This window comes from Hirundo rustica, chromosome 3 (assembly GCF_015227805.2).
Source record: "Hirundo rustica isolate bHirRus1 chromosome 3, bHirRus1.pri.v3, whole genome shotgun sequence".
Taxonomy (NCBI): domain Eukaryota; kingdom Metazoa; phylum Chordata; class Aves; order Passeriformes; family Hirundinidae; genus Hirundo; species Hirundo rustica.
In genome coordinates, this window is record NC_053452.1 from 2,070,028 (window position 1) to 2,091,628 (window position 21,601).

Consider the following 21,601-nt stretch of genomic DNA (forward strand, 5'->3'; position numbering starts at 1 on the left):
AGGGCTCAGAGCAACCTCTGCTCAAAGTCCGTGGTCCTTCAACCTGGTCTTGTAAGCTGGGCAATGACCTTGGCCGCAGGATAAAGTGGGCTTATCTTGGCTCCTGGCATGGAAATTGCTGACAGGGAATACAGGGAGCTGAAGGGAGCACACAAGTTTACTGCTGTCAGCTCTGGGGAGGTATCCCACAGCCAAGGGGTAGCTGCGGCTCCTCTAACAAATCCCAGGCTACAAGTGACACTGCCAAAGCTCTGGGAGTTGACACTTGTCCCTCTTGGAGCACCCCGGTGGTGTGTTTGACACGTTCACCAACACAGATAAACCATGGAAAAACTGCTTGAATTCTACAGGGGAAAAAAAAAAACCAACAAAAAAACAACCCAGTCAGAAGTATTGCCAGCAAAGTTTTCCTTACTCTGAAAAATACCAGTCATAAAATCCCCAAACACTCCCTCCATGAGAGAGAGGGGCTGCCACGTTCCCGAATCCTGCTGCAAACACTTCCTTCATGTCATGAGTCACCTGGTTCCTGGTGTGCTCACAGAGCAGGCGATGAAGCACGCACCTACCCGGGGGTAAAATGTCTCTTGGCGAAGGGAGTGATGCCTGAGCAAATAATCTGTCTCCTGATTCACGTGGCTCCTACGTGGTGCTGCTCCGCCTGGGAGCCTGGCAGCGCTGCTGGGAAGCAGGAGGGAAAGGTCAGGGAAGCGAGTACAAATTCCCAAATCACGTAGATCCTCCGGCAAACAACTGAACAAAAAAGGAGCTGTAAAAAAAAAAAAAAAATATATATATATATATATATATATATATGTGTATATATATACACACACACACACACATATATATATATACACAGTAAAAGATTACTCAATGTTTATCTTGGCTTTTTTTTTATTATTTTCTTTTTATTTCACTGGCAAGGCAAACACTGGGGTGTCACGGCACAAAGGGACACCTCGATATATATTTTTTAAGAACGTCAGGCTGAAAAAATTTCAAGAAACGCAGTTTGAGTGACTTCAACTTGAAAATCAAAGTCACAAGAGATGCAACCTGATCAAAGCTGCCCTCTGGTTTCCCAGCCACTTTTGCTATTGATTTTGACTGGGTTTGGTTATGGACCTTGATAGAAGCAGGGCCAGACACAAAATCAATGCTACTTTCCAAATATATTTTTCAGTCCATTATATGCTATTGATAGCACCTGGTATTTTTCATGATGACAAGTTTTTTTATCTTCCCCTGGTTAGTTCATGAGCTTTGTCTCAAGACGCTTTTTGCCTCTCCAGTAGGTAACACTGTGCTCTCCAAATAACTTATCTGTAATGACATCCCTTATTTTGTAATGAGGGTTTTGTAACGAAGGCTTGCAGCACCCTTCCTTTTCTTCTTGCGTCACGTCTTTTTGCACCCATCACCTTCCATTTGCTCCATATTGAAGGTCTGCTCCTTCTGTTCCCCATTTTGGAATGCGTTGGGAATGATCTTGGGGGTGGGGGCTCGCGAATCCCCTTGGTTTTGTCTCTACAGAAGGAACGTTTTTTGGCTCTAGCACAGGTTAACAAACCTCCTGGAAGCAAAGTGAAGGAAGCTGCTCAGAAACAGCAATTGACAGTGCGGATTTGGAGAGAAGGGAGGAAATGAGTAGTTGTATTCTACTGGTGGCTGAAGTTCACAGAAACGCTGGCTGAACCCCAAAGACACTGCTAGAACGACAACCCGGCCAGGAGGATGAGGACATCACTTCAGCTTAGGAGGAACTGATTGAGTGGGAAATGAGAGGAGCAGGAAGAGAGCCAGGCTGGTCTGAGGGAAAATCCCAAAAGCGACCAAATCCGGGAGAAGAGGAAGACGGGCAGAAATGGAGAATTTAGGGGAACGGAGGAGGAGGATGAATTAGCCCCTTGGCAAGGAGAAAGCAGACGATGAGACAGGACAGAAGGCGCTGGTGGGAGGTGGAAGTAGGACAGACAAGGGGTCACAACGTGGAGACGCCGGGTGGAAGATGTCCCTCTCACCACCCAGGACGAGTGTCACAGCCAGCACGTCGCTGAGGGAGGCTCGCAGTCACCAAGCCCCAGCAGAGGCCACAGCTACCGGGAGCACGCGGCAGGGGAAGCGCCCGCGTCGCGCGGTGCCTCCGCGGTGTTTGCTTTGGCGTTGGCAAGGCAAACGGGATCAGCCGGGAAGGAAGCGGGGTGCAGATGGCAGCCAGCACGGCTGGGGGCTGGGTTGGGCTTGTCTTGCCTCACCGGAGTGACAGCATGAGAGCAGGGACACAGGGAGAAGTGTTGCTCGGACAACTCCTGTCGACACTCCCAGGGAGAAGTCTGGGCCAAAGCCAGCAGCAGAGGTGGCAGGGAGGGCTGAGGGGGAAATCGTGCAGGTCAAAAAGGAAAAAAAAAAAATAATAATAAAAAAAATGAGGCAGTGACAGCAGGAGAGCCTGCGCTTACGGAATTCTCCCAAAATTCTGCGAAAGAGGATGTTCCTCTCACCTCCACTCAGCCAGCTCTTTTGGCTCAGGACGGAGCACATGGGGTCTGCAGGGACCCTGTGTGCTGGAGAAGGTCCTTGTTCTCATTTCCAGCCAGCCCTTGCTGCAGCAGAACCCTCCTCTGGACCCAGCAGGGCTCCAGCGCAGCTCAAGGTGAGAGCCTGGAGGGGCAGAGGACAGGCATTTCTTCCATGTTGGGGCACAGCTTCAGCAGCCAGCAGCCCGTATCTAATGGCCATTTCCACCCAGGCGTGCAGAGGTGCTGGAGGCGAGCGGACGCCAGCTGGCTCCTTCTCCAAAATGGGAATGCCTGGAGTGTCCTGCAGCCACCCCTGGGCTGTGGCTCGCTTGCTAATCCAGCCAAACCCCCACCTGCAGCAAAGAGACGATGCAAGAAGGGGCAAGAGACCGAGCTGGAGAAAGTAGCATCCAGCCACCCGTGCTGCTCCCACGGGATCTCCTACCCGTGCTTTTCTAAGGCAGAGCGCGCTCTTGAGAGCCTCACTAACGTGGAGCAACCAGGACGTGCCTCACCTTTTCTCCTGACTCATATCCTGCTGTGGTACACTGGGTACACAGCAGGAAAAGGCTGAGATACCTTTCGGGCCACCGTCCTTTAGCCAGGTCCATGAGCTGGCTGGGAAGGGGGCGGCTCCCAGGGTACCACAGTTCCAGAAAACCTGTGCTCATTACATCAGCTGGAGGCTGAGCTTTGATACTCAGACTTAAAGGCTTCTCCTCCACTTACGCAGCTTTGGCAGAATCAATATTATAAAGACAAACTGCTCGGCCAAGCCACTGCTTCCCTCCCAGGCTCCCTGGAGTGAACACATTTGCGTTTGGATTTTATACACAGGGTTTTCGGAGATTTATTGCATTTACATGAGGGGGAGGAGGAAAAAGCCAGTTATTAATCCACACTGCTCCCACCTCCCTCTTTTCATGTCATGGAAGATATGATGGGGTTGTGAGGGGGATTTCCACGACCCTGCTCTGTTTGTTCTCCCTCAATAACGATTTTAACGTCCTCTCTCTTTATAGCTGTATAATTGCCACTGCATTGGAACACTTGGAGTAGTCATCAATTTTCATGGGAGCAGGAATAAGAAGACCCTAAGACAGAAAGGCCTCAGCTATGATTGCATCCAGTAACTACCAAACCTTCTTTTTAAGTGGTTCTCTCCTGCTTTTTATGATTTGATCCCAAATTTGCGTCATTTTGGAAGTGACCCTTCCACAGGTGAACCCGGGTTTTATTCGCTGTACATAAAACTGGAAGTGTTGCTCCAATGAAGCACTTGGTAAGAGTTGTGAGGGAAATCACGCTCAGGGGAAAGGAATGGTTTGGGTCTCTCTCCCTGGAGAGTTTCATTTCAAACAACTTTTCCCAAGCAGTCGTAGAGCAAGCAGAAAAGAACCGTAATCAAAAAGAGCTTACAAATCAATCTCAAGGTCAAATCAGGGCTGGAAGGGTAGATTAGGCGTTGTTATGTTACTTATGTGGTTATTTATGTACCAAAAAGGGCAGGGTGGATTCAGCTCTGCTGAAGGCTTTATTCACCATCAGTGCTGGGCACAGTAACCGAGCTCCCACATCGCTCAGCTCACCATGACCACCACGTTTTTGGGAGAAAGGGCTTGCGTTAGATCTGGAACGAAGTGGAGGCACTGCAATAACTGTTAATATTTAATCACTGGCAGTTTTCCAGCCCTCTGGCACAAGCCAGAGCTGGGGAGCACGTCCTCTGCTCACAGTGAACACGCACTGCCCCGGTGGCACTGAGGACAAAACCTTAAACTTCTCAAAGTCCCTTTGATAAGAGAGCCTCGGTCAATCTAGGAGCTGTTGTTCCCAGAAAAAAAACCCAAAACAACAAAAAAAAAACCCCCAAACCACTTAATAAAAGTGAGTTCTGCACTCTCTGCAGTTGTGCCACTTGATAATGAGCTGTATTTGGAAAAAAACCAGGGATTTCCCTGGTTACAAAGAGCAAAAAACGCACTCTTCCTAACCACCTAACGAATTTCTAAAGCAGTATCTAAGCTGATTTGGGACTATTTCACCTGGCCTTCCACTCTGCAGGGCTGCCAGGTGATGGGCAGACGTGGTCATCCATGGCCATCTGGGAGAGGCGGATCAGCTGGGGCTGAGCCAGCCTTGGTTTCCAGCACTGGCATTTGCCCAGCCCTCGTCAGCTCTCACCTTCAGAGGGGACGGAGTCACGGGTCTTGTCTGCTGCCACCTCAGCCAAAAATACCGGTCCTGGCTCCTGAGGATTTAGGGAAGGAGTGGATGACAGGTGGAAGACACAGCGTTAGAAAGGAGACGGTATTTTTATAGCTTGTTCTCCAAGGAAGCCGTTGACCCAATGGGGATTCATGACAAGAGAAGAAAGAGGAGACTTGAGACACTCGGACAGCTTCAGGCTGATGAGGTCTGGACAATGGTAAATGTCACATCCCTGACACCCTGACATCACCCTGACCGACGTCAGAGTGAGATTTGGTGAAAAGGCATCTGTGGAGAGGAGTGGCGGTGAAGTCTGGCTTTCAGGTTTACAGCCCGGGAACAACCCACTCTCCAGTGTGGGACACACCCTGGACTGCTGCTTTTAAGGAATTGATGTTGTTTTTCCATCCCTAATTCGGCAAAAAGCTGGAGTTTCTTACAGAGCTTTTTCAAGAAGACCATAAGCCTCACTAAACCATTTTGCCTCGTTTTCCCCTGCAAAACTCTTCTCTGCCTTGCCCTCTGCCAGCGCTTGAGCACCTTCAAGGTCTCAGCGTGACAAATGCCACAGCTGCTCCTCCTCCCCCCGTTCCGTTCCGCTTGGAAAAGTGACGCTGGGAAATGGTTTGTCTCCCAGCACCAGCTCTGGGAACCCGCCCTGGCAGGGCAGCCCTGCATGCCTGTCTCACCCCGGGGAAGGTGATTAGCAGGCGTTGCATTAGAGCTGCTTAAGTGGGCTCAGCCTCAGAGGCTCAGCTCTATTTATAGCTGAGTTCACCGCCGGGGCTGTGCCAAGTGATGGGCGCGCCGTGGGACATCATCCTCTGAGGTTCCTCACAAATCCTTGCAGCCCCCCAAAAGACATTGCAGACAAATGCACCCTCGGGACCTCGAATTACTGCTCCTGGTGCTCCCACAAAACCACTGCACTTAGCCTTGGGTGGTGTATACTGGTTCTTTATTTCATCATTTTGTGGTTTTTATAAGCCGGTCAACATATATATTAATCCACATAATGCAACCGAAAATGGTTGTAAAACTGTTGTTTACCTCAATTAATTTCACCGGGAAATGTCTAAAAGTGAACTTCAAGTTGTTTTTTATATGTATGGAGTGATCGGAGTTCAACATGGCGCATTTTTAATCCGTGCAAACGATCAGATTTTGTGACTTAATCGTGGCTAATTCAGATCCCTCGGGTTCAGGAACCTTTAGGTTTGCCCCCAGCGGGTGGAAGGGCAGTGCCGGCCCATCGGTGATGCCTTGGGCAGGCTGAGCTGAGACAGAGACTGCACAGAGCTGGAGAATAAAGCAGGGATTTATTGAAAGGCCTCCAGGATCTACCTTGGGCAGGACAGGGCCTGACCAGGACTACACCCAAGGTGGACCCAAAATGGTCACAAAATGGCAGAGCAGTCACAAGGTCTCACATTTTTATAAGATTTGTTCCATTTGCACATTGGGGTTTAATTGTCCAATTCCAGCTCCAGGCTGCGAGCTCCCATCCTTCTTGTTCCTCCCTCCAGCCACCCTTGTTTGTGCTTTTGGGGCTGAAAGTTGTCCTTGGTGTGCAGCAGGAAAAGGATTTGTTTTGTGTCGCTGCTGTGTGCAGAGAGCTGAGTGACACCGAATGTGAGCTCAGAGCTGCACCTGGGCAGCACAGAACATGGAATACATGGAAGATAAAACTGAAGGCATCGTTGGAGACTCCTGCCTGCAGCCCGTGGGATGAAAAGGTGGGAAGTGGCTGGGCAGGGGGTGGCCAGCCCAAAGAGTGAGTTCAAACAAGGGCAGGTTGGAAGGGAGCATCCAGCAGGGTGTTATATCTGCCTCCATCTGGGTCATCTCTCATTTTGGGAGAGGCGGCAGGGCTCACTGCCACATCTCCCGGGAGCCGAGGAAAAGTCACGCCAACAAACAAGGATCTATTTTAATCATGGCCCTGACAACTGTCCCTCCACCACGGGGGTTTGAAATGTCACCTTAAAGACAGGGGGCTTGGTACATGCTGTACAGCTTAATGAAAAAACGTCATGTGGAGCCTCGTGGATAGAAGTTTGCTGAGTTATACTGGGAAAATTAAACACAAGCCACCCTCTGTCTGGGTTCTGGCATTAACACGTTTATCATACTGAAGTCGCTTTCCACGTGATGGTGGGGAAAGGCCAAATTCTGCCTCTGTGTAGAATGTCTCTCAAACACGTGTGTTGTCATTGAACTGGGACCCAGGACACTACAGATGGATCGATTTACTTCATCAGGAATTGCTGCTCCTTGGTACCAGCACACAGTTCTGAAATACCAGCTGGATGTGAGCCCCTGTGGAGCAGATTTTGGTTATCGTCCCTGGGAGTTTTCGGGGGGTACTTTGAAGTCCAGACATGCTTAGCCCCGTTATTTCCCACGAAAATGGTGAATGTCTTAGTGGGTCTCACTATAGTCCAAATTTACAAGCCAGTCTTGAAAAAAAGAAGTTGTATTTTACAGGAAAAATTCCTGTTAAAATTATTGGAAGGAAGCGTTGGACGCTGTGATCCTCATGGGTTTCTTCCAACACAGGATGTTCTATGACTGTACAATTCAGAGGGGCGAAGTAGAGTTTCAATCACCGCAGCATTTTAAAACCTAAATTCCTCTTGGTGTTCAGTTTTTTGGGTTTTTTTTTTCTCCTTGCATTTTGCCAGTTAACACCTAGGCACAGAATTAATTGTGAAGGACCGTCTTTTACAGGTTCAGCCCAAGGGTTGCTCAGATGAGTACAGTTGCCTGCTTTTTCCCTTCTTCAGAGGATTAAGAAATGAAATCTCTTTAGCTGAGCAGCGCTGGCTGTCTAATTTCCACTTCTCGTTTCATTGACAGCAACTGCAGAAAACACCGAAAGAACAATATATGGTGAGAACTAATGACAAATATTTGGCATCTGCTCCCAGCAAAGCGTTTGGGGAACAGGCAGCTGGTTAAAAAAAAAGGATGTCAGGGGCCTCAAATAAGAACAGCACTTCTTAAGGACTGGTGACAACGGATGCACTGTCTCCTGCGCTAGGAAAACGTACCGGTGTTCTACTGCCGTGTTTGTTATTTAACCACAGGACAACTCACAGCCGCTGAAAACATCCCACCGAAAATTCCCGGCACGCTGCTGAGTCCAACAAGCGTGTGTTTTTAAAGGGGGGGAAAAAAGCAGAATTGTCTTCTCCTCCCCACCTGGAAGGGGTAGGAGGAGACCAAGGCCGCGGGAGCCGGCGGGAGTGGGATGGGGAATGGCTCAGGAGCCCTTCCCTGCCTCCCCTCGCAGCAGGACGGGCCATCGACGCCGGGATTGTGATGCAGCTTTCCCTCCCTTCCCCAGGTCCGTCTGCATCCTTCCCGGCACCGAGCAGCCTCCTCTGCTATTCCTGGTGCTTTTTAACCATCTCCCCGTGGGACCGGAGCCTGGCTCCGAAACACCGCAGGGGACGCAGCCAGAGCCTGCTCCAGGGGAGCAGAACCGGAGTGCCGGATTGACCTGGAAGACGTGGGAAGGTGTGCAGGAGGAATTACAAGCCATTACCTTATTACGTGCTTGGGAGGGAAAAAAAAAAACCCCACCAAAAAACCCCCCAAAAAGGTACAGAGGAGCCCAGCAAGCTGCGGCTCCACCCAGAACACACGAGGGAAAGGCTCGATGGGAGCCGTGCGCTGCCAAAGCCCTCCCATGCCGGCACCCCTCCTGCCCAGCCCGGTTTTTCTGACAACAAGCGCTGCTGCCTTGCCGGGTGTTGAGCTCTGAAGCATCCAAGGCCCCCACCGAGGCTGCTGTGAGCCCAGTTTATATCTGCTGTTTATGCTGGAACATTAATTTGCCCGGCAACCACGGGTGTTTTTTCCCATGCTGGTTCACTGTTATTTATGCGCCTTCGCGGTGGCAGCTCTGCGATGTACAGGGAATATTTATTCATTTGTTCTGTTCACTGGGGAAGGCGTTTGCTCGGTTTGCCTCCACGCTGGCTCCTCCAGGGCAGCTCAGCTGGGCGCTGGGGCGCTCCTGGGAGCGAATGCAGAGGCACGATTGAGCCGGAGGAGAGAATTCCTCTGCTCTCACTCCGCTTCTGCTCCTCCTTGGCACTTGCAGACGACTCTTTTCACAGCACTGGGGCAGTCGTGTCTGCCTTTCTCTCTAGGTGCCCCCACCAAAGGCACCGGGGATCTCTTCTCCGTGCAAGACACCCTCTCTACTCAGACATCCCTTTTCCCATCACAGAGCTAGAAGAGGCGCTGGGAATGGTTTGGGACAGGGTGGCCGAAACTCTTATGGCTGTGGTACACTCTAACTACAGAGGGGATAATTTGGGAATGTCCCTGGCCACCTCTGCTGCTGTGAAAACAGCCTGTGGGTCTGGGGTAGAGGTTTTGGGCTTTTTCCTCTCGGGATTTTGGGTCCAGGCTGGGTTGATGGAGTGGCTTTTTCCTCCTGCAAAGGCATTTTCTTGTCAAGGGGAGCTGGCAGCTTGCACCTCCCTGCCCTGGGAAACGTGAAGCTGTAGAATATTTCCGCTTCTCCTTTCCTCCGCGTTTTTGTGAGCCACAGCTCCACAATCGCCCCCTCCAAGCTGGGAATGCGCTTTTGGGATGGGTTTTTTGGTACTGGGGGCCAAGTGGCAAAGAGCAAGCTGCAGGCACGTGGATTCCTCAGCCCCCAGCCGCATCCCAGCTGCTTTGGAGGAAGGTCACCAGGCAGGCTGTGGGCTGGGATGCTTTGAAGGGCCGTGCTGAAGTCATGAGAGATCCACACCCCATGCTGCTGACGTAATCACAGCAGAACTGCAGGATTCCACAGCAGTGGAAGACACAGCCCTGACAGTTTGAGTTCTGTTCCTGTGTGCTCTGCCTGCTAACTCACACGTTGCTGGGTGTCTCTGGGTTTGGTTTGGTTTGGTTTGGTTTGGTTTGGTTTGGTTTGGTTTGGTTTGGTTGGAGGCTCCACCTAAGCCCTCCCGAGCTTCAGAGGAGCTGGAGCTGGATCAGAAAGAAGCAGCTGGCTCCTTATTTCAGAAGAAACCCCTGTTTCCTGGGGGACAGGAAGGGACAGCCTTCCTGCAAAGGTACAGCACACCTGGAAGTGCCCCCTGAGCTGCTCATGGTCCAAAATGATCCTCTTCTGGGACAAGGAAGGGATTCAGGACTCTTGTCCTTCTGGCTGATCCAGAGGACATAGAGAGAGAAGAGGCACTGCAGCTGAAAAAGATGAAGCTACCTAGGGGAAACAGAAGGAAAGGGAGGGAGAAACATCATGGCAGGAGACAGTGGTTAGGGAAAAATCAGGTTTAGAGTGGGAGATATCTGCAGGGAAAAGTCCTAGGAAGAAAAGTGAGGGATGGATGTGAGAAAACAGGAAACCACGGGTCACCAAAGTGATTGCAGGAAGGTCTGTAAATGTGCTTCTTTTGTGCTGCCTGTGATCAGGAGACGATCCAAAAATGTTCCAAGATCCAGCTTTGCATGCCCTTTGGCCTACTCTGCCTCTCCCTCCTGGAAGAGCATTTCTTCTGGATCAGATATTTGGGCAGGTGAGGGTAATAGGAAGGTTTCAGGACGTGAAGAAATCTTTGCATCTTTTTGTTGGTTTTAATTTGAGATTGTTAAGCCGTGCAAACATGCATTTTTATTTAAACTGGAAAAATACTCGTACACATATGTAAATGTGCTTATTTACATACAAACATCTCTTCCTCCCGTGCAGAAACAGGTTGCTCCTCAGCCCTTCATCCCACTCGACCGTAATTTTCCTTTGAGAGCCCTGGCAGCAATAAAGCCCTGTGGAGGGCGTGAGGCTGATCCCATCCCTCCAGTAACCCACTGGGCGTGGGGCTGGCAATGGGTTATCCCGCAGCTCATGCCTGTTCCCTAGCAGAAACCTCCCACTGCAGGAGAAGAGTCCTTCCTGAGATCTCTAAGATCTTCCTAAGTTCTCTGCCGTCGAGCAAAGGTGACCACGGAGTTTTCCCTGGAGAGCTGGAAAGGGCAGGACTCCTGCTGTGAAGGAGATGGAGCCCCAGTTTCCCCCAGCAGCTCCACCAGGGTCGAGGTCCCCGATACTGCCAGCTGAGCATTCTGGTTCAGCTGGATTTTCACGTTCCTTTCACATATCCCGGGTTACATCCGAGCGGCAGCGCTGCCTCTGCGCAGGACAGGGCTGCTCTGCCCTGGGAGGTGAGTGGGAGGAGGGAATGCAGGGGTTTGGCTCCTCTGGCTGAGCTCCTGTGCCACCCCAGTGCTGGTACCCGGGACCTCGAGGTGCCTGGGGTGGCTATGATGCCTTGGGCAGGCTGAGCTGAGACAGAGACTGCACAGAGCTGGAGAATAAAGCGGGGATTTATTGAAAGGCCTCCAGGATTCACCTTGGGCAGGAGAGGGCCTGACCAGGGCTACACCCAAGGTGGAACCAAAATGGTCACAAAATGGCTGAGTGGTCATGAGGTCTCACATTTTTATAAGTTTTGGTCCATTTGCACATTGGTGTTTAATTGTCCAATTCCAGCTCCAGGCTGTGAGCTCCCATCCTCCTTGTTCCTCCCTCCAGCCACCCTTGTTTGTGCTTTTGGGGCTGAAAGTTGTCCTGGGTGTGCAGCAGGAAAAGGATTTGTTTTGTGTCCCTGCTGTGTGCAGAGAGCTGAGTGACACCGAGTGTGAGCTCAGAGCTGCACCTGGGCAGCACAGAACCTGGAATACATGGAAGATAAAACTGGAGGTATCAAACAGAGGCATCATTCCCATGTGTCCAGAGCCCCCGGCTCCCTCCCTCCCTCCCTGCCCCACACGCTCAGGGAGGCTGGGGTGGCACGGCGCACACTTGCCAGCAAAACCCTGCTCCTGCATTGTTTCACTGGCAGGGAAATGTAAACCCTTGGCTGCACTTCTCTGCTGACTCAGAGCCGTGATGGATGGTGCTGGAATCCAAATGTCACCGGGGCTGTGGCCTTACATCAGGTGACTGGGGGCGCGGGTCTCATGACCGCTGTCATATTTTTGGAGCCCTGCTGAGCCCAGAGATAAGGCTTCCCCTGCAACAGCCTTTCTCTGCAAAGATCATGTGCGTGCAGCCCTCCTGCCCTGGGACGCACCAGTGGCAGCTCCTGGGAGATCCCAAGGCATGGTCAGGGCAGCTCTTGGGCTGCTGGGGCTGGTAGGATGCTCTCTGCTGTGGAGAGGGGGCTCTTCCCTCTTAAAAGGACAAACGCCAGCACCCTGTACCCAAATGGTCACTTCCAGCCCACAGGTGCATCCCTGGCGCTGGTTTTATTTGAAAACGACGTGGGAAGATCCTTTCCCTTCTCAGTGCTACCGACAGGGAAGCTGAGCTCTTCTTTCCATGTTTGTACCCCGTTCAAAGCAGGTCTGAAGTTTAGGGAGTGTTCGGTGGTGGAGATCTGTCAGGGTCGATGCTGAGGGGAGGTTTAGTGGCTTGTGAAGGTTGAGACACCCCTGGAGGCACCTGCCAACGGACCCAGCATCATTTTTTATTCTGCCCTTATTGAATCGATACCAGTCAGCCCTTCAGGTAGTTGCCTGAGTCTATCTTGTGTTTTTATTTATGCTGAAAGACCTGAGTCTCTCAGACCACAGAGATGCTCTCATTTCACCCGGGGCCTTTGGGAGCCCAATCAGCCTCGTCTGCTGCTGGCCTGTGGCGTGTGCCAGTCCCTCCAAATGCGCGTGGAGATCCCATTTGCTTTGAGAGCATTTTACATCGTCCCAGGGTGATTTCCAGGCTGGGTCAGTGTAAAGTGGCTTTTGTATTAGGAAGTATCAGGCCCAGGGATTTTGTAAACTCCACTTACTTCAACTCTCGTAATCAGCTCGAAGCCTCTAATTAGCTGCATTAATGACTCAGCCCTGCAGACAGAGCTTGAAGGTGAAGGGTGACACGCTGGGGTTGCTCTCTTATCTGGGGAAGGCTGAGATGTACTGTGCCCTTTTTTAAGAGGAGAGTTGAGCAGCTAAGAAATTTACCCTCTCCCCAGGTTTCACTGAAGGCATTAAAAGCCATTTGATACCTTCAAAAGCCATATCCACCTCTCTTCTGCTCCGTTATGGACTCTCTCCAAATTTGCTTTAAGAGACACAATTGCCCATCATTTGGGCTTCCTGGAGGCCATCCTCATTTCAGATCCATCAGGTAAAGGCCTGCGTTTGTTCAGGGCCGTGGTTTTCCCCAGGGAATTGCGGAACCTGGAGTGCAGTGGGTGGTCTGCCTGGCTGGATCCAGCTCCAGGCTGCCCCACGGAGAAGTGGCTTGGGAGGAGAAATGCGTCCATTCTGCACAGATTTAATTAAAGCCCGACAAGAGAATGGGGGAAGTCCTTGGCAAAGGGGACGATGAAATTAGAAAGGAAAGCTGCTTTGCCGGCTATCGCTGAGTGAATCGCTTCTGGAGTTTCTTGGGTCCCCATAAATGGCTATAATTTGCTTTTCAACAGCTTCTCCTAATGGTTTTGCAGAAGTATCTCATTAAAGTTTATGGGAGCTTCTAATCTTCCAGGCCTCTAAAAAATGCAGAAGTTGCTCTGTGCCTTCGCATGAATTCGGGAGCTGATCTCAACAAATTTCCATCTCTGGGAAAAAAAAAAAAAAACCAACAAAAAGAGCCCTGTGCTTATTTCCTGACAAGCTGTCGTGTTTCCAGCTCGGTGGCTTTATGTCCCCACTTCCCAGACAGTCAGATGAGACCTACTGTCCCACAGGATTCCAACCAACACACCCTAGGGGACCCCCAAGAAGCCACAGCCCCACCCTGGAGGTGTCATTCGCTCGAGAATTCAGGATTTTACCGCCTGTTGCGGGCTCCTCTGCTGCTGGGCGTGTTAAAAACCCCTGCCCGTAGCAGCAAGGGTGCTGCCCCCAGCGCAGACCCCGCAGCTTAGTGCCTGCAGCACCCTGAGGAGCACGCAGGGCTGCCGGGGGCTGCAGCTCCCTTCTGCCCAGGAATACTGGCTGTGATAACCGCATTCCTCACGGGATGCCCCTAAAAGAGGAGCCCTGGGCAAGCAGGGGCAGGGGGTGGTGCTCCTGCAGCCCTGCAGGATGCCTCTGCCAGCCTTTGCTTTGCCACGCCAGCTTTTGGGGGCTCTCTCCCTCGGGGACGAGCTCTCCAAAGGGGCTGGCAGGTGGATCCTTGAGCGCTGGGGGACCTCAGCACCCCACAGCATTCCCGGGAGGTTGGAGCCACCTGTGGGCAGGGAGAGGCGGCAGTGAGGAGGGAGGGCGGCGGGCGGAGGCAGGGTTTGGCCATGCTGGGGCCACCCCAGCAGCGACACGGGGACAGAGGGCAGGGAGGACAGCTGGCACCTGTGCCGGGCTGGGCAGAGCTGGGGAGCAGCCCCTGGAGCCCCGGCCTGGGCAGGGACAGCGCCAAGCAGGAACGCCGCGTCTCCTGGAGATGTAGCACCCGCCAGCTCAACCTCTCGCACGGCTTTCTGCTCCTGATTTTTTTTTTTTTTTTTCCTTCAGGCGATTTCCCTTTGCATTAAAAAAAAAAAGCAAAAAAAAAAAAAAAAAAAAAAAAAAAAAAAAAAAAAAGCCTGTTGTTGTTGTTGGTTTTTTCTAAATCTCTCTTCTCAGCCCCAAACTTCCCAAAGGGGCAGGATGACAAACCCTGTCTCAAAGCCCGGCGTGGCGTAGCAGGGATGAGAGATGCCAAAGCTCCAGCTAGCTTCCTTTATATATTTACATATTTATCTGTATTATACAAATATAATATATATATATATGTACATCTACATGCAGAGCATTTTCAGCTGCTGCCTGGCCCAGCACTGGGTCAAATCTGTGTGCCTGACAGAGCCAAAAGCATCGTCCCCTCTCCCCCCCACACGGAAACGTGGCCCGGCGCCTCGGCCATCGCAGCAAATCGACTCGTTGCTCGCCTCATTTGAGGCTTCCAGCTGGCAACGCTGCAGTTCCTGTGGCGTGCCCTTCCTAACAAATCGTCTCCCAGAGTTTTCTGCCGAAAGTTTGCGGGGTTTGGCTTCTCAGCGGTGTTTTTGTGCTCGGCGAGAGCCGCCCGGGTCCCGCAGGCTCCTCACACCCCGCGATGCGGCGGTGCCGTCGCTTGGCACTCGGCAGCGTCCCAGGGCATTTCCCACAGCTGCAGATAAAGCTCGGTGTCCTGGTTTAGGGCAAATTTGGGAGGAAACCTCCAAATAAAATCCCTCTGGGAAGCAAACCCAAACGGCCCCTTCCCCAATCGGTCCGGGAAAAAAAAATCTCCTTAGAGATAAGTGGATAAAACTATTTACTCAACAAAGTGCCCACAAGCGTGAAGAACGAATAACATGGAACAGTTAAACCTCTCATTCTGGAGTGAGATGGCAAATGGAGAACATCCTTGCTGTGGGTGTAGCTCAGCTCTCCCAGCCCCTGATCAGCCCCTCCGGCGCTGGAAAATGCCGTCCTGGGCCCCGGTGGGACACAGGTGTGAGATCCGGGGGTCTCTCTGGGTTTCTCAGGCCAGGACAGGCTTAAACAGTCCCAAGAAAAAGAGGGAGGAACAGTCCAGGGAACTTCTCTGCCTCAGCTAGCTAAACTGACTAAAAGCACAGGAGATCTCTGTCCTGCTATCTGTCCGTGCTGCAGCCAGCGCAGCCCAGGAGCAGGATGCAGAGGAGTCAGAGCAGTTTCTGAAAACAAACCCCACGCTTCTCCTTTCCCTCCTTCGCTCTCAGAACCGGTCAGGAAGGTGCAGAACACAACATCCAACATAAACAGACCAGACAGCTGGGGATACGAGCATCACAAAGTCACCCCAGGACACTCGGGGACCCTGCCTGAATTCCAGTTCCCCCTCAGTACAGCCAAACTCCTGTGAAAGCCTCTTCACCCGAGCAGAGAACATCTATTGCCTTTGATAAGCTTGTAAAACGTTTCTGGCTGTTTCTGGATTTCTCCAGCCAAGGCATGTAGCTGAAGATTGAACCCACTTGTGTTTTACCCCAGAGCTTAATAAAACTAGGGCAAAAAAAAAGAAAAGGTGGGGGGGAAGTGGTCTTGAACAGGCCAGGTGGGGGTTAACTGTGGAGAAAAGCCTGAGTTTGAAGCAGCCACCTTCATACAGAACCACAGAACCACAGATTGGAAAAGATCATTGAGTCCCTAAGGTCATTGAGCCCAAACGTGAAATATTTGCGGAGGAATTCGATCAGGACCCATTTGCAGGACGGGAAATGCTGTTGGCTTTCAGGAGTTGTTGATGGGGCAAAATGCAGCTCTTGGAGCACATGGAATGAAATGGTCCTGGCAATAAGGATAGCCCAGGGCAGTGGAGGCACCCCAGGTCTCCAGCCCCTCAATAGCTTTTGGGACACCTTCTCTGTGAAAATGTACCCAGGGCAGAAGGGTCTGGCTTTATATTTGTGATGTTTCACCCTTCATGGCTGCTCCGAAAGCACAATTTCACTGCACGGGCTGCACTTGGGTAAGCGCGTCCTTGGAAATGGATAAAACATTAAACGTGTTTCACAATTAACAGATCTATCATCAGACATTCAAAGAGCAGTGCTGGGGGCAAACTTCAACCCCCTCTACCCCGAGCTTGGCTGGAAAGGATGATCGTGTCCCTAGAGGGTTTGTGCTGCCACCAGCAAAGCCTGCACAGCTGTGAGGTCATCCAAAAGCAGCTGAGATTCCCACTTTGGCATCAAAAAGGGGATTGTGGTGGCAATATCCTGGAATGGCTGGCATTGGAAGGGACCTTAAAGCTCCAAACCCCTCCCTCAATGGGCAGCGACACCAGAAATAAATTGTTTTCTGATGTTTCATCTGGCTTCTCCGTGACTATTTAGTAGCAGGAAGAAAACGTTTTAGCAGGGGTTCCAGCTGAAGTCTTTTGTCCTCTCTCGAACTAAGGAGGAGAAGCAAACGTGGCCTTAAATAAAAGGATTTACTATGTGGGAGAAACTGTGGAAAAGGTTGTTTCACAGAGATGGGGCAGGAAAGTCCAGTGTGGAGCAGGCAAGAGCTGAAGGGATGAAATCCACCCATTTCCATTGGAGAAGGGGTAAAAAAGCAGGGCAGGCTTTGTGGGCAGTCACTGTCCTCCCAGGAAAGCCCTTGAGATCATTTCCAAGGGGCTCCAGGGAGTTTGCCTGGCAGTGGATGGCTTGGCTAGAGCGTGGAAGAGGTTAAAAACATATCCATTTGTGGCAGTAAATACACCATCTCCTCCTTTCTGTTATAAACTGCATTTTCAGAGCGTGCTCCCAAAGCGAGCAGGTCTGAAATGAAGCCAAAATGAAGGCAACAAGTCATTGATAACAAGTCAGTGATCTGAAGTGGGTTGGCAGCTGGCGCTCCCTGCCTTCCTCCTTAAATCTCCCTAAACGTGAGCACCTGAAGGGACGTGGGGAGGGCTGAACAGGACCACATGCTCTTTGTAGTTTTCATCCCATGGATCCAGGGCCCCAGGCTTAAGGCCATCCTGAATTTGGCCCGGAAAAGATCTGGTGGCCTTGAGAGGTTTTTTTATATGCTTGGAAACAGGTGATATTTTGTTCCTTACTCCAGCAGCGGTGCGTATAATCCTGCACGTGCCAGAGTGCAGGTGATCTGCCGGTAAGGGGCACAACCATTGCAAGATTTAAAACGGAAATTAATTTATTTTAAGCATCTCAGGGAGGAAAAAAGGATCACGTGGACACGCTGGGGTTGGTCTTCTGCTTGGCTTTGCAGCATTGTCAAGAACACACTGTCAAGTTCCCTCTCTGGAGCAAGCTCTGTTCTGCTGCACACGGGCTTGTGAGCACAGGTTTGATTTTCTCACAGAAACCACTGGGCTGGGTAACTGCAAGGAAAAAAAAAAAAAAAATTAAAAATGTGCTGCATAGTGGGGAAAAAAAGTAATCTCTCTGGAGGGGACACCTGTGGGGAGAGAGTTTTGCAAATCTGGGGCTGCTGCAGAAGCCTGGGCATGATCCCAGCAGATGGGAGGGAAGGGCTGCTGGACAAACAGAGCATTGAATGATGCCAGTAGGTCTTTCCTGCACATTTCTGCTCTTTGTTTGCCTCGGGGATTAATGTGTGTGTGTGTGAAAATAAACTCAGCAGCGGTTAGAAGGAAGCTTAGATTTTGTTTTGTTCTTGTTTCTTCCTCTTTGTATTTGATAGCGCGTGGTTAACACAGAAATGCAGGTGGAAGAAATAGGCGTAGAGGTAGTTGTTAAAGTAAGTGCGTAGTCAAATTGTTTTTTGTGATAGCTGGGGATAGGAGATGGACACTTTAAGTACAGATAAATTTACTGTTCTAATTTGTGGTTAAATCACCCTAAAACTAAGGGTTAACCCTATTTTCCACCTTAAGCCTCTACTGCTGTTCAGTCCCATGAGAATATTACACATTTCCCTTCTCATCCAGATTCTAATGTCACCTTAAATTAACCTTGCTTCAAAACTTACTATTAAACTTGGAAATGAAAACTAAAATTCTCTGCCTCTTGTTGTACGAAGCATAAACTGGTGCATTTAGGCACGTGCCTCTTAACTGCTTGAAGATATTCCCTGTTTTCATAACCCGAGATTTTGCATCAAGACGTGTCCATAAATCAAATTTCTCCCGCATGATTGAGCACAGGAGCCATCCAGAGAGGATAACCAGACAACTTCAGCCCTAGAAAGGGTCCATCAGGAACCTCACCAAGCCCAGCAAAGGCAAAGGCCAGAGCAGAGACAGAGCTGGAGCCGGGCTCTTCTCAGAGGTTACGCAAGGGGCAGTGGCACAAGGTGGAAGAAGAGAAATTTCAGCTGGATATCAGGAAAAAAACGTGTTTTCCATGAGAGTGATCCGACAGTGGAACCCAACGAGGCTGTGGAGTATCCGTCTTGGGATATGCAAACCTCGGCCCTGAGCAACCTGATCCAGCAGGAGCTGGAGGAGAGGCCTCCAGAGGTCCCAGCTCCAGAGCTTCTTCCTGGCCTCTGTTTTTCTGCAGATCTCTGACTCATTAGGAAAACCCCATGGCCTGTTGGTGGAGCAACCTGAAAAATTACAGTAACTCCTTGAGTCTTGTTCTTAACTCACCTGTTTGCTGCTTTTCGTAGCCAGGTTCACCATGCCCCAGTGCACATCACTTCTTTCTGCATGTCCAACATTTAAGACCCGGTTACAGTTCAGCCAATCACCTCTTCATGCTCCGCTTGGCCAAGTGGAGAGACCTGGAAACCATCCCTCTCCCCTTGCCTCCAGCTGCCAGGCAGGCACCAAAATCCCACCGAGATGTTTCACCAAACCCACAGGAGGAGTCACCAGCAGCGTCAGTCCCTGATCCTCTGTGCTGGGAAGCTTTGATGTCACCAAGCCCAGCCAGCCTCAGAGAACCCCAACCCTTGCAGACCTCCAGGCCCAGGGCAGGCTTCCAGCAGCCAGCATTCCAAGGTCCACCACCACGCTCCCGGCTGCAGGGAACCTCCCTGACCACGGGGGCAAGCCTTGGGTGGTGGATGAGCCTGGCGTGGTACTGCAAGGCTCTCCCCACCTGGGTGGGCACACAGATGTCCAGCCGTGGTCACTGGGTCTGCACTGGGTCCTGGATCCAGCCCTGGGGAGGGAGAGAAGGCTCTCACCCCGCTGCAGGCGTAAGGAGACATTTTTCCTCCCATGTCCCCAGCACTTGGCCTCCAGCCCCCGAAAGGAAGAGCGCCGTGCCAAGAATTTCCACGGCTGTGTCCAACAGAGCAAGCTGACACCTGATTTGTCGTTAATTATAGCGCTGGGAATAGGGCCAGGGGCAAATGTGAAGGGGTGACAAGCGGGCGGCGATAAGGACGAGTCTCAGCTGTCGTTTGTCGGGAGGGTTTTGGTTTCTGTGGAAAACCAGCAGAAAGGCTTTCCAGCGTGCAGGGGAGCAGCTGGCAGGACAGGATCTATAGGAACCCTGCCCTCCCCTCTGGCTGCTTTCCCCCCAGCACCTCCGGAGCAGAGGGATGTTCCCAACACCCCCGTCCCAGCCCCGCGCCGGGAGCGCGGTTTGCGTGCCGGCGTTGCCACCAGGCGCCAGCCACCGCAAAATTCCTGCGAGAAGGGAGGTAAAAATAGACCCTGAATTATTACAGACCTTTTGTCCGGCCTGTTGGTGAAATGATCCCCATTCCCTTGTGAAGCCTGAGCAGCTCCAGCCATTCCCAGCAGCACAGAAGCCCCACCAAACCAGGAGACCCTGCCCTTGCAGCCTCTGCTCTGTTCCTTTTTGGATAAGTTACTGTTCAGGAATGTTCAGGAATGTTCAGGAATGCTGCTGCTCCAAGAGGGAGCACCCAAACCCTGCAGCTGGTCCCTGCTGATGTTGTTAACAGGAGATTTTTAGGCTTATTTCTGATTCAGTGGCTTTCAGCTGTTGTCCCAAAGGTGTGCTCTGCGTCCTTGCTTTAAACATGGAAAAAAGGTGGAGAGAAAGGCATGGAATTTAAAATATTCTCTTAATTTAATATTTTGTTCTAGCATTGGACCGGATGGAGTTGAACAGTGGCTGTGTGAGCACATCACGTGCAGGGAGAACCCTATCTCTTAAACTAAACCACACTGAAATGAAATGCGGATTTTTTTATACCTTTTTAAACACTTGGGAAGGATTTCAGAGGAAGGCGCTCCCAGGTTTCTGCACCCCACGTCGGAGCCCTGGGGTACCACTCTCCTCTGCCGCAGGGATATTTTTTAACGATGCCCTTTGAAACCTTCGAGCTGTTTGGAGCTGTTAAACTCATTAAAGCTTTACGTCCTCCCCGGCTGATGCCCCAGCACGGATTGTTTGAACTCAGCCCGCAGGGACAGTAGGAAGGGGCAGAGGGAGCGATGGCGCTCGCTGATGAGCCTCCGCTTGTTTGGGAAATGCTGCAAATGAGCGTCAGGAAACAAAGCCCCGGAGCTACCGGGAATGAGTCGGGCGGCTGCTGCTCCCGGCTGGGCAAACAGGAGCCGGCAGAGCTCAGGTGCAGCCGTGTGCCCCACCCAAGGGGCCCAGGACTTCTGCTGCTGCCAGTCACTCGCTGTCCTTTTCCGCCAAAATTCAGATTTTAAAAGAGAAAAGGAAAAAAAAAATTTACAATGCATAACTATATAAATATATATGTGTGTGTGTGTGTTTATTTTTTTATATATATATATGTATATAGATTATACAGCTTTTGTAGATGTACATATGCACATCCGTAATATAAACGAATATAGGTGAAATATATAAAATATTTGTGTAATATTTATATTTATACGATTTATAAATTATACTTATATTATAGAAACATAATTATTTATATTTATAGTTATAGTTATAATTATAGTTATATTTAATTTATTTATTTAGTTAGTTTTATTTATATTTTACACACACACATCCCTGGGGATCCGTGCGTGTATCGTCTCCTTTGCTGGATGCACCTGGAATTATATGTATATAATATAAACTCCTGGATTTACACTGTAGATAAAGCTGTGAACTTGTATTTATATATTATAGAAAAATACGTGTATAATGCACATAAGATATAGAAATCATACGTACATATTACTACATACATGCATGTTGTTACACATCTATTTATTATCACAGATAAACATGTTACAATATTAGGTATTGGTATAATATGTATATTATACATACCTCTCTATTTATAGCATATACTACTATTAAAAAGATATAATTAACAAAGAAATGGCCATAAAGCAGCTGTGTTACCATTTATATTATTTGGACAACAAAGATTTTTCTATTCTTCTGTAGTCAGTAAATTAAAATGCTCACACCTTGGCTTTCCAGCTGCCTCCCAGCCATATTTCCTTGGCACTTGCACTGTCTTTCCCCCACAAACACACAGACTTCCATTATCTGCTGACCCTTTTTAGCTGAAAC